The following is a 9,643-nucleotide window of genomic DNA, read 5'->3' as shown; positions in this document are numbered from 1 at the left end:
ACAGAGAGAGAGGAGAGAAGAGGAGAGAGAGAGAGGAGAGAGAGAGAGAGAGAGAGAGAGAGAGAGAGAGAGAGAGAGAGAGAGAGAGAGGAGGAGGAGGAGGAGGAGGGGGTAAGAGAAACACTAGTCTGAAGAGACTAGACTGTTTTCTTTTTGGTGACGTGCCAGACTAGTGTGACCTTGTCAAACGTTCTAAAGGACTTCAGACTAGTGTGACCTTGTCAAACCATTCTAAAGGACTTCAGACTAGTGTGACCTTGTCAAACTTCTAAAGGACTTCAGACTAGTGTGACCTTGTCAAACATTCTAAAGGACTTCAGACTAGTGTACCTTGTCAAACTCTAAAGGACTTCAGACTAGTGTGACCTTGTCAAACGTTCTAAAGGATTCAGACTAGTGTGACCTTGTCAAACGTTCTAAAGGACTTCAGACTAGTGTGACCTTGTCAAAGTTCTAAAGGACTTCAGACTAGTGTGACCTTGTCAAACGTTCTAAAGGACTTCAGACTAGTGTGACCTTGTCAAAGTTCTAAAGGACTTCAGACTAGTGTGACTTGTCAAAGTTCTAAAGGACTTCAGACTAGTGTGACCTTGTCAAACGTTCTAAAGGACTTCAGACTAGTGTGACCTTGTCAAAGTTCTAAAGGACTTCAGACTAGTGTGACCTTGTCAAACGTTCTAAAGGATTTCAGACTAGTGTGACCTTGTCAAACGTTCTAAAGGACTTCAGACTAGTGTGACCTTGTCAATTTCTAAAAGACTTCAGACTAGTGTGACCTTGTCAAAATTTCTAAAGGACTTCAGACTAGTGTGACCTTGTCAAACGTTCTAAAGGACTTCAGACTAGTGGACCTTGTCAAACATTCTAAGGACTTCAGACTAGTGTGACCTTGTCAAACGTTCTAAAGGACTTAGACTAGTGTGACCTTGTAAACTTCTAAAGGACTTCAGACTAGTGTGACCTTGTCAAACGTTCTAAAGGACTTCAGACTAGTGTGACCTTGTCAAACATCTAAAGGACTTCAGACTAGTGTGACCTTGTCAAACGTTCTAAAGGACTTCAGACTAGTGTGACCTTGTCAAACGTTCTAAAGGACTTCAGACTAGTGTGACCTTGTCAAACGTTCTAAAGACTTCAGACTAGTGTGACCTTGTCAAACATTCTAAAGGACTTCAGACTAGTGTGACCTTGTCAAAAGTTCTAAAGGACTTCAGACTAGTGTGACCTTGTCAAAGTTCTAAAGGACTTCAGACTAGTGTGACCTTGTCAAAGTTCTAAAGGATTCAGACTAGTGTGACCTTGTCAAACATTCTAAAGGATTCAGACTAGTGTGACCTTGTCAAACTTTCTAAAGGACTTCAGACTAGTGTGACCTTGTCAAATTTCTAAAGGACTTCAACTAGTGTGACCTTGTCAACGTTCTGAAGGACTCAGACTAGTGTGACCTTGTCAAACATTCTAAAGACTTCAGACTAGTGGACCTTGTCAAGACTTTGTACATACGAGTAATGGGACAGTGGAGGGAGTGAGGTTTTAATTTCCATACGGCGCTTATACATGCTGAAATAACACTAGTCGTAAAAAAATGTTAATTAAAGGAATTTGTCAGTGCACACTCCATAGGACATAACGTTTAAATCTGTGGTCATTAGGAGGCTCAGATTTACAGTGCAGAGGACTCCTCATTTGCCAGATAGCCTATTAAACCAGATGAGTGTCCCAGACTGAAGATGAAGGTTAGAGGAGCACCCCTCAACTAGGCAGACACACAGTTAAATGAGATAGTATGTGTGAGTGAATCTATTTTGGGATAACAACTAACATTTTTAGCTTACACCTCCCCTGACTAAAGGCAGACTTTACATGAAGGAACCGGACGCCTGACAGTCTACTAACATAACAGTTGCTTGAGGGTAATTTGGTGGGAAAAGAGCAGAGAGAGGCTAGGCAACGTGGAAAAGAGAAAATAGTTTGAGTAAAAATGTTTCCCTCATACTCAGTTAGTGAGAGAGGCTCACTGTGGAATCTCTCTATTTTTATCTCTGTTTTGGGTCTTCCCTCTCTCCAGCTTGAAACAATGTAGTCCTGACATTCTTTCCCTCAAAAAGAGAATCAGCAGAATAGATTGATTTGTCAATCCCGCTTGCCGCAGGAGACTGCAATGGTTAAACAATGCACTCATGAAGTTTCTCCCTCAGATAAAAATATGGGATGAGCAGTAGATTGATGTGAAACCCTCTGTCATTCTGCCTGCCTGGGAGGACAGTACAAACAGATCCCTCTACTTCTCTGGTGTAATTAGCCAGAGAGGAACAGCTAGCCAGGAGCACGACAATGTCCTATAATAAACACACAGAGTTGGTGGGATTCTACTTGAACTCAACAGTGTACTGTATATACATGTAAAAGCTAATGTTGTCCCCTAATCCCCTATTAGGAGTAACTGTCTCACTTCGGCAAAGCCTGAATGAGGATCAGACAATGATAGATACATATAATTGTTCTAATCAGTGTGGTGAATCTAGTTGGACTGTATGGCAGAGTGGGGACTGTTTTGCATCTCCATGGATGTATGGAGTGTATGTTATGGTGGTGTGGCTCGTACCCTCCTCTTCATAGTGCTCGTTGGGTAGTGGTCCATCTCGGTGCCAGGGAGAGGGTGTACAGGTGGAGGGGGCAGGGGCACGTTGGCCCAGCTGGAGCCGTTAGCCTTGGTGGGGTTGGGCCAACCTTGGCCTTCTTTTCTTACCCCCTTACCACCTATGAACAGCAGAGATGGAGCGAGTTAGAACGATTGACTCAGACAACATGAAGAATTCAATTACTAGAAAAATCTATAAAACCATATAACATGGGTGGCTATGTGAAGTATTCACTGTCAGTCTAACAAACAGATATTGCCAACAGAAATCGATTGAACATATAAAGCTGAACATTCCTTCATTTCGAAACAGGTCATTTCAAACAGTCATCTCCTTCTAAAAGTCACCCACATTCTCAAACAAACGGATTCAATGAGCCATGCCTGTCAGCAGCCTCACATAGAAGAACCTCAAGGACAAGTAATGAAAAGTGTGCTTCCATTGATTGATTTGCTGAAAGGCCTCAAATCTCCATAGAAACAGGAGAGAGCAGCAGTAAAGAAGCAGAGGGTAGACCCCGGTCCTCCAGCCATCCCTTAGTGTCCCGTTTCACTAGAGGTGTGGGTCCACAATGAAATATCTCACTAGAGGTGTGGGTCCACAATGAAATCTCTCACTTCAGAACATCATCATAATGAATGGTCTGGCGTCTGTGTGGCCATAATAGAATTCACTGAGAGTCTATTACACTGTCATTGATTTGATTACGCAAGAGAGAGAGAGAAAGAGAGAGCTCCCCTTCCCCATCCATTTCCCCTCACACCCTCTGAGACTGGATTCTCCTCTGCTCTGCCCCATCCATCTTTATAAATCTGCCAGCCAGGCCTACGTCTAGATTGGGGTTTAAATTATTTGGTGACAGTGAGGGTGGGGTGGGGGGGCTCTCTTTATCTCAGGTGATCTTTGACATCTAAAGCCCACTGTTATCTTTCTCAGTTGTCCTCAGTGTGGTCCGCAGGCCTCAGATCACTTGTTCTAGACAGGAAAAGGCTGCAGGCTCTGTGTTGTTTCCCTATATAGAGGACATATGAGCATGAGTCCCAATATAGAGGACATATGAGCATAAGTCCCTATATAGAGGACATATGAGCAGTAAGTCCCTATATAGAGGACATATGAGCATGAGTCCTATATAGACGACTATGAGCATGAGTCTTTTTGTTTCTGTTATTTTCTAAACTGTCCTTGAAACTGAAGATATCTTATATATCTATGACCATTGCATGTGTGAGTTTGTGTATTTGTGATATGAGCATTGCATGTGTGTCTGAGGACTGAGAGAACTGGGAGATAAACTGAGTTTGGAGTCCTTTCTAGGAATCCACATTTGTGGCAGACTCCACTATCAGTTTGCCAACGGACACCTCACATCTCAATCCAGAAAATACTCCCCAGTTGACATCGCCAGCCACACATACAGGCTAGTGAAAACCATCCTTGGAGGCCTCTTGTGTACACTTGTATCTGTCATCTGTTGGTTAACCCTCACTGCCAAAGGCCTATAATCACGTTGCTCAGAGCCACAAAAAAGCAAMATTTCAGGGAACCCTACATCTTGTGCCATGCAACACCATGTAATCTAATAGACTGTCCAGACAAGGACATGGCTACAAATTAGCTCAATGTCATCAAAAAAGACTGTCCATCAACACTCAGGGATATTTTGGGAAATGCATCTCTATGATCCAGTACGGATGAGGTCAGAGACAGAGAAAATACAGCATATTGCTTTAGCAGTAGATGGAGAATTTAGTTATTTCACCATTTTCCCTATAAGATTTTAGCTGTTCCCGGGCAGAAATGTTCCCGTCAAAGATGATTGGATTGCAACAATGTTGCAGCAGAACATGAGAGATATTAGGACTGGGAGGAGGATAGTCTGATAAAGACTGGGAGTAATAAACTAACAACAGTAAGCCCAGGGCAGGAAGTACACTATGAAAGTAATTGGGTTTCCTAATCGTTCCTCTGGGCGACGCTCGACTTTTCCCAATAAATGGCAAGCTGGCATGATTGCTCAATCACCCCGAGTCCCTCCTCACCGGAGCAGGCATCAATACTGTAAATGAGCCTCTGCCATGGAGGGAATAACGGCTGACACTGATGTTACAATCAGAAGCACCAACATATGWAAAATACAAAGAAAGCATTGGCTAGGAGCTACACAGGAAGTAGACATCAGACCCATCTATCGCTGACAAACACTGGGCCTGTCTTCAAAAGGAACTACCACCATATTTAGATGTGGAGCTGGGTATTTATACCGCCTGGTTTGGGCGCTTCCTCCCAGCATATAACTTTGGGGCCAAGCAGAGCCGAGCAGACTTGAGCTGCCTCTGTTTTTATTGGGTGCCTCAGCGCTGAGTGAGAGACACAGGCAGAGCCTCRGAATGGAGTCCAGAAGGAAGGACTCCACATCCAGATTTAAACATAGCACTGAGAGAATAGATCAGACTGGGTTTTCAGGGAAGGAGGTGGATGGGCGTTTCTTAGAATACCTGAGTAACACTGTATTATGGGCTTATAATAATTGTAGAGAGGAAAGTCGCGCTATCTGACGTAAGACACATAGGGGTTACCATGCTGGACAGATAACTAGCAAGTGTGCCTATTTRTGAAATCATCCCAATATATTTGGTATGTGGGTGGGTGATGCAGCAGACTAGATCATCAGCACTGAYGCCCCTACAGCCCTGAGCCATGTAGCTCATTAGGAGTGGGGTAGTATATAATTGGAGGAGAGGGGGGGAGTAGGTATGGATGACACCACTCCAAGAACAGTGAGAACATAACCCTTCTCCTGGGTTCCAGAATGAGAAAATACAGGGATCATGGAGCTCACTAGCCAGCTATMTCTTCTCCTCTCCTCCTCTCTCCGCTCCTCCTCCAGTACTGTAGATTTTAATGATCAACACCCCCACATCCCCAGTGGAGACCCACGCAACCATGAAAGCTGCTCCATTTCTGTTCCTCTTCATCTGGTTCCTATCTCAGACCTAACGTTCATTATTTCCTCCCGAGCTTGTTGAAGCGAAGCACTGTGCTACCTACCTCTTTTAACTTCTTTCCTTTTCAAACGTCTTGTGATTCATTAGTTGACTTCAAAACATCAAGTGTAGTAAAGTTTCCTTCATTGTCACCCAAACTCTTGCCATTGTAGTTCTATAGTCTGTTGTAGCTCAGTTGGTAGATCATGGGGCTTGCAACACCAGGGTTGTGGGTTTGATTCCCATGGTGGACCAGTATGAAAATGTACTCACTACTGTAAGTCACTCTGGATAAAAGCGTCGCTAAACGACTAAAACGTAACATGTATAACTATAAGGTTATTCTGTCAGAACTCTGTTGTGTATTTCTGTAGGGTTTAGTACTCGTAGAGAAACATTTTGGCATTTAGAGAGATAAGCCACAGACGGATAGAGATAAGTCAACTAAACGAGATGAATGCATATTTAATAAGATGCTGTTTCACTTAAACCAGGGCACTTGTGTACAGCATGCCTCACAGTACACAATACATCTCTGTAGTTATATAATTTCTTAAGGCCAACCACGGAGGGGGAAGTGCAAGGGCACAGTCCCAATTGAATTCCTATACAGGTGAATCCAATTAGTAGGACATATATGCTTTAAATCTCAGACATTTCTAATGAAGATAATATCCCTGAAGCTACGCCAATGAAACTACACATTAGCTTAAGATAAATCCAAGCATGCTTCTGTCCCTTGGCTCTCTGTGTTAATCAACAGCTTCTGCCCCTGGCCTCTGTGTTGGATCAACAGCTTCTTTTGTCCCCTGGCCTCTTGTGTTTATCACAGCTTCTTGTTCCGCCCTGGTCTCTTCCTGTGTTTATTGCAAATAATCTGTCTCTGTGCTCTGGTCTCTGTCTGTCTCTGTCTCTGTCTTGTCTTCTGTCTCTGTCCTCTGTCTCTGTCTTGTCCTCTTTCTCTCTTCTGTATAATATACTATATATATATTATATATAATATATATATATGAAACTGGTGCCATTCCTCTTCTGTGCCATCTCTCCTCTTCTACTCCAGCAGGTGACTCGACTGTTGACACTGGCTTGAAGATGTTGAACCACTCCCAGCACTGCTTCCTTTTCCGCCTAATGTCTGCCAGCCCAGTGCATTGGATAAGAGACCAGAGAGGAGGTAAGGGGAGAGGATAGGAGGGGAGGTAGAGAGTGGCCTATAAAATTATCACTACATGGGTTTTACTGTCGTCAGTAACCAATAGAAGAAGAGGGGAAAATGGGAGGCAATCTCGGCACTTTAGTCAGCCAAGCGTCTCAGATGGTGTGTGTGTGTGTGTGTGTGTGTGTGTGTGTGTGTGTGTGTGTGTGTGTAGTCTCACAATGCACCACTCCAACTGTCTGAAGGAGTCCCCTTGCCCCAATTCTCATCTGCTCTCTAGCTCCTGGTGAGAGACCGAGCCTGTTACAAGGCCCAGCYGTGATGGAGTAAGCCCAGCTAGGACGCCTGGAGCCCTATTCTAATAGCCAAAATCCCCATTGCATGTATATATGGCATCATTGCTGCACATAACACTAAAACCTCTAGATCGCACATGTCAACGATCGTTTACTTGAAATGAGTTGTGAGTATTAGCAGCAGGAGCAAAGTAACAGTGGTGAGGGGGAGGAGTGGGATAATAAAGACCTCCCTTAGTCGTTGGGTTTTGCACATGCAAAAGAGATCAATAAAGCAATTAACAAGTCAATCAATGATACAGTCRATTAAATGGCAGTCCATGAGGTATCCCAGAATGTTWAGGGGAGAAGGAAGAACAGTCAGATCCCTGCCTGCCACATCAGAAACCAACCTGATAGGCTGCCGCTTCGATCTGAGCTGGTGGTGCTGAAATCTTGTGATTGGTTGTGTGGCATTCTATTAGACAATCCCTCGGCCAATCGGTAGTCAGGAATGAAAAGGAGTGCTAGTGGGGTTAAAGGGCAAAAATATACAGTGGCATCAGGTGATTGGCTGAAGCACATGCAGAACATGCAGTTAGAGCATCAGGCAAGCAGTGGACATATCTCAATCACCCACACCTCATCTATCTATCTGGACACATCTCAATCACCCACACCTCTTCTATCTATCTGAGATAGATAGAAGCAGGTGTGGGTGATTTGGAGATATGTCTCAGATAGATAGAAAGGCGTGGGTGATTGAGATTGTCCGAACTAGATAGAGAGGTGTGGGTGATTGAGATGATGTTCCAGATAGATAGAAGAGGTGTGTGGTGATTGGAGATAGTGTCCGATAGATGAAGAGAGTGTTGGGTGACTGAGATTGTCCAAGTAGATTAGAAAGAGGTGTGGGGTGATGAGATATCGTCCAGAAAGATAGAGTGCGGGATGAGAATATTAGATAGCTGAAGTGTGGGTGATTGAGATGTGTCCAGAAGATGAGAGGTGATTGAGAGTGATAGATAGTAAAGGTCGTGGTGGTTGAATATGTTCCAGATAGATAGAGAAGAGGTGGGGTTGAATGGAGATGGAATTCCAATAGATAGACAGAAAGTGCTGGGTGATTGAAGATGTTCCAGTCAGATAAAGAGGTGTGGGTTGTTGGTATGTGTCAGAAGATAGAAGAGGTTTGTTTGAGTGATTTCCAAGAAGATTATTTGTGTGCTGTTCCGAGATAGAAGACAGAGGCTGTGTGGGTGATTTTGAGATGTGTCAGATAGTTAGAAGAGGTTGTGGGCTGATTGAGATATGTCCAGATAGATGACAGAGGTTGTGGGTGAGTTGAGATGTGTTCAGATAGATAGAAAGAGGTGTGTGTGATTGGAGATGTGTCCCAGCTAGAATAGAAGAGGTGTGGGTGATTGAGATGTGTCCAGACTAGTTGAGGTGTGGGTGATTGAATTATGTCCAAGTGTAGTTTAGAAGGAGGTGTGGGGTGATTGAGATAATTTCCAAGTAGAATAGACAAGGGTGTGGGTGATATGTTCAGATATGAAGATGGTGATCAGAAGTTGTAGAAGATGATAGTGTGGTCGATCTGCAGATGGTGTCCAGATAGATAGAAGAGGTTGGGTATTGTAGATGATGTCCAGATAGATAGAAGCACGCCGCTATGCCCGTGATTGAGATATTGTCCGTTAGAGTCAGAGAGGGTGTGGGTGATTGGAGATAGTTCCCAGATACGATAAGAAGAGTCTGTGGTGATTGAGATGTTCCAGATAGATGAGAGGTGTGGGTGATTGAGATGATGTCCAGATAGATAGAAGTAGGGTGATGGTGTCAAAAGAAAAGTGTGTGAGATTGTCCGATAGATGATATATGTGTGCGGTGATTGAGATGTGGTCACAACGCACTAGAAGGATGAGGTGTGGGTGATTGAGATGTGTCCGATAGATGATGAGCGTGTGGGTGAATGAGATGTGTCAGCATAGATAGATGAGGCTGTGGCGCCTGACTTGAAATGTGTCCAGATAGAAAATAGCAAGAGTGTGGGTGATTGAGATGTGTCCATGATAGATAGATAGGTGTGGGTGAACTTGAGATGTGTCCAGATAGATGAAGAGGTGTGGGTGATTTGAGATGTGTCCAGATAGATAGATAGAGGTGTGGGTGATTGAGATGTCTGTCCAGATAGATATAGATGAGGTGTGGGTGATTGAGATATGTCCAGGATAGATAGAAGAGAGTGGGTGATTGAGATGTCCAGATAGATCGAAGCAGGTGTGGGTGATTGAGATGTGTCAGATAGATAGAAGAGGTGTGGGTGATTGAGATGTGTCCAGATAGATAGATAGAGGTGTGGGTGATTGAGATGTTCAGATAGATAGAAGAGGTGTGGGTGATTGGATATGTCCAGATAGATAGATGAGGTAGTGGTGATTGAGATAATGTCCACTGCTTGCCTGATGCTCTAACTGCATGTTCTGCATGTGCTTCAGCCCAATCCTGATTATTTTTGCCCTTTAACCCACTAGCACTCCCCTCCCCCCCCTGTTTCTCATTCTGACTACCGATTTGGCC

General features: G+C 43.9%; 1 pseudogene; it reads right to left on the bottom strand.

Annotated features, from left to right (window-relative positions):
* Nucleotides 1-9,643, bottom strand: part of LOC112069690 (roundabout homolog 2-like) — a 141,846-nt pseudogene that overhangs the window by 26,710 nt on the left and 105,493 nt on the right.

Source organism: Salvelinus sp. IW2-2015, unplaced genomic scaffold (assembly GCF_002910315.2).
Source record: "Salvelinus sp. IW2-2015 unplaced genomic scaffold, ASM291031v2 Un_scaffold1081, whole genome shotgun sequence".
NCBI lineage: Eukaryota > Metazoa > Chordata > Actinopteri > Salmoniformes > Salmonidae > Salvelinus > Salvelinus sp. IW2-2015.
The sequence above is the reverse complement of the archived record's forward strand: the minus strand, read 5'-3'. Positions and strand labels throughout refer to the sequence as shown.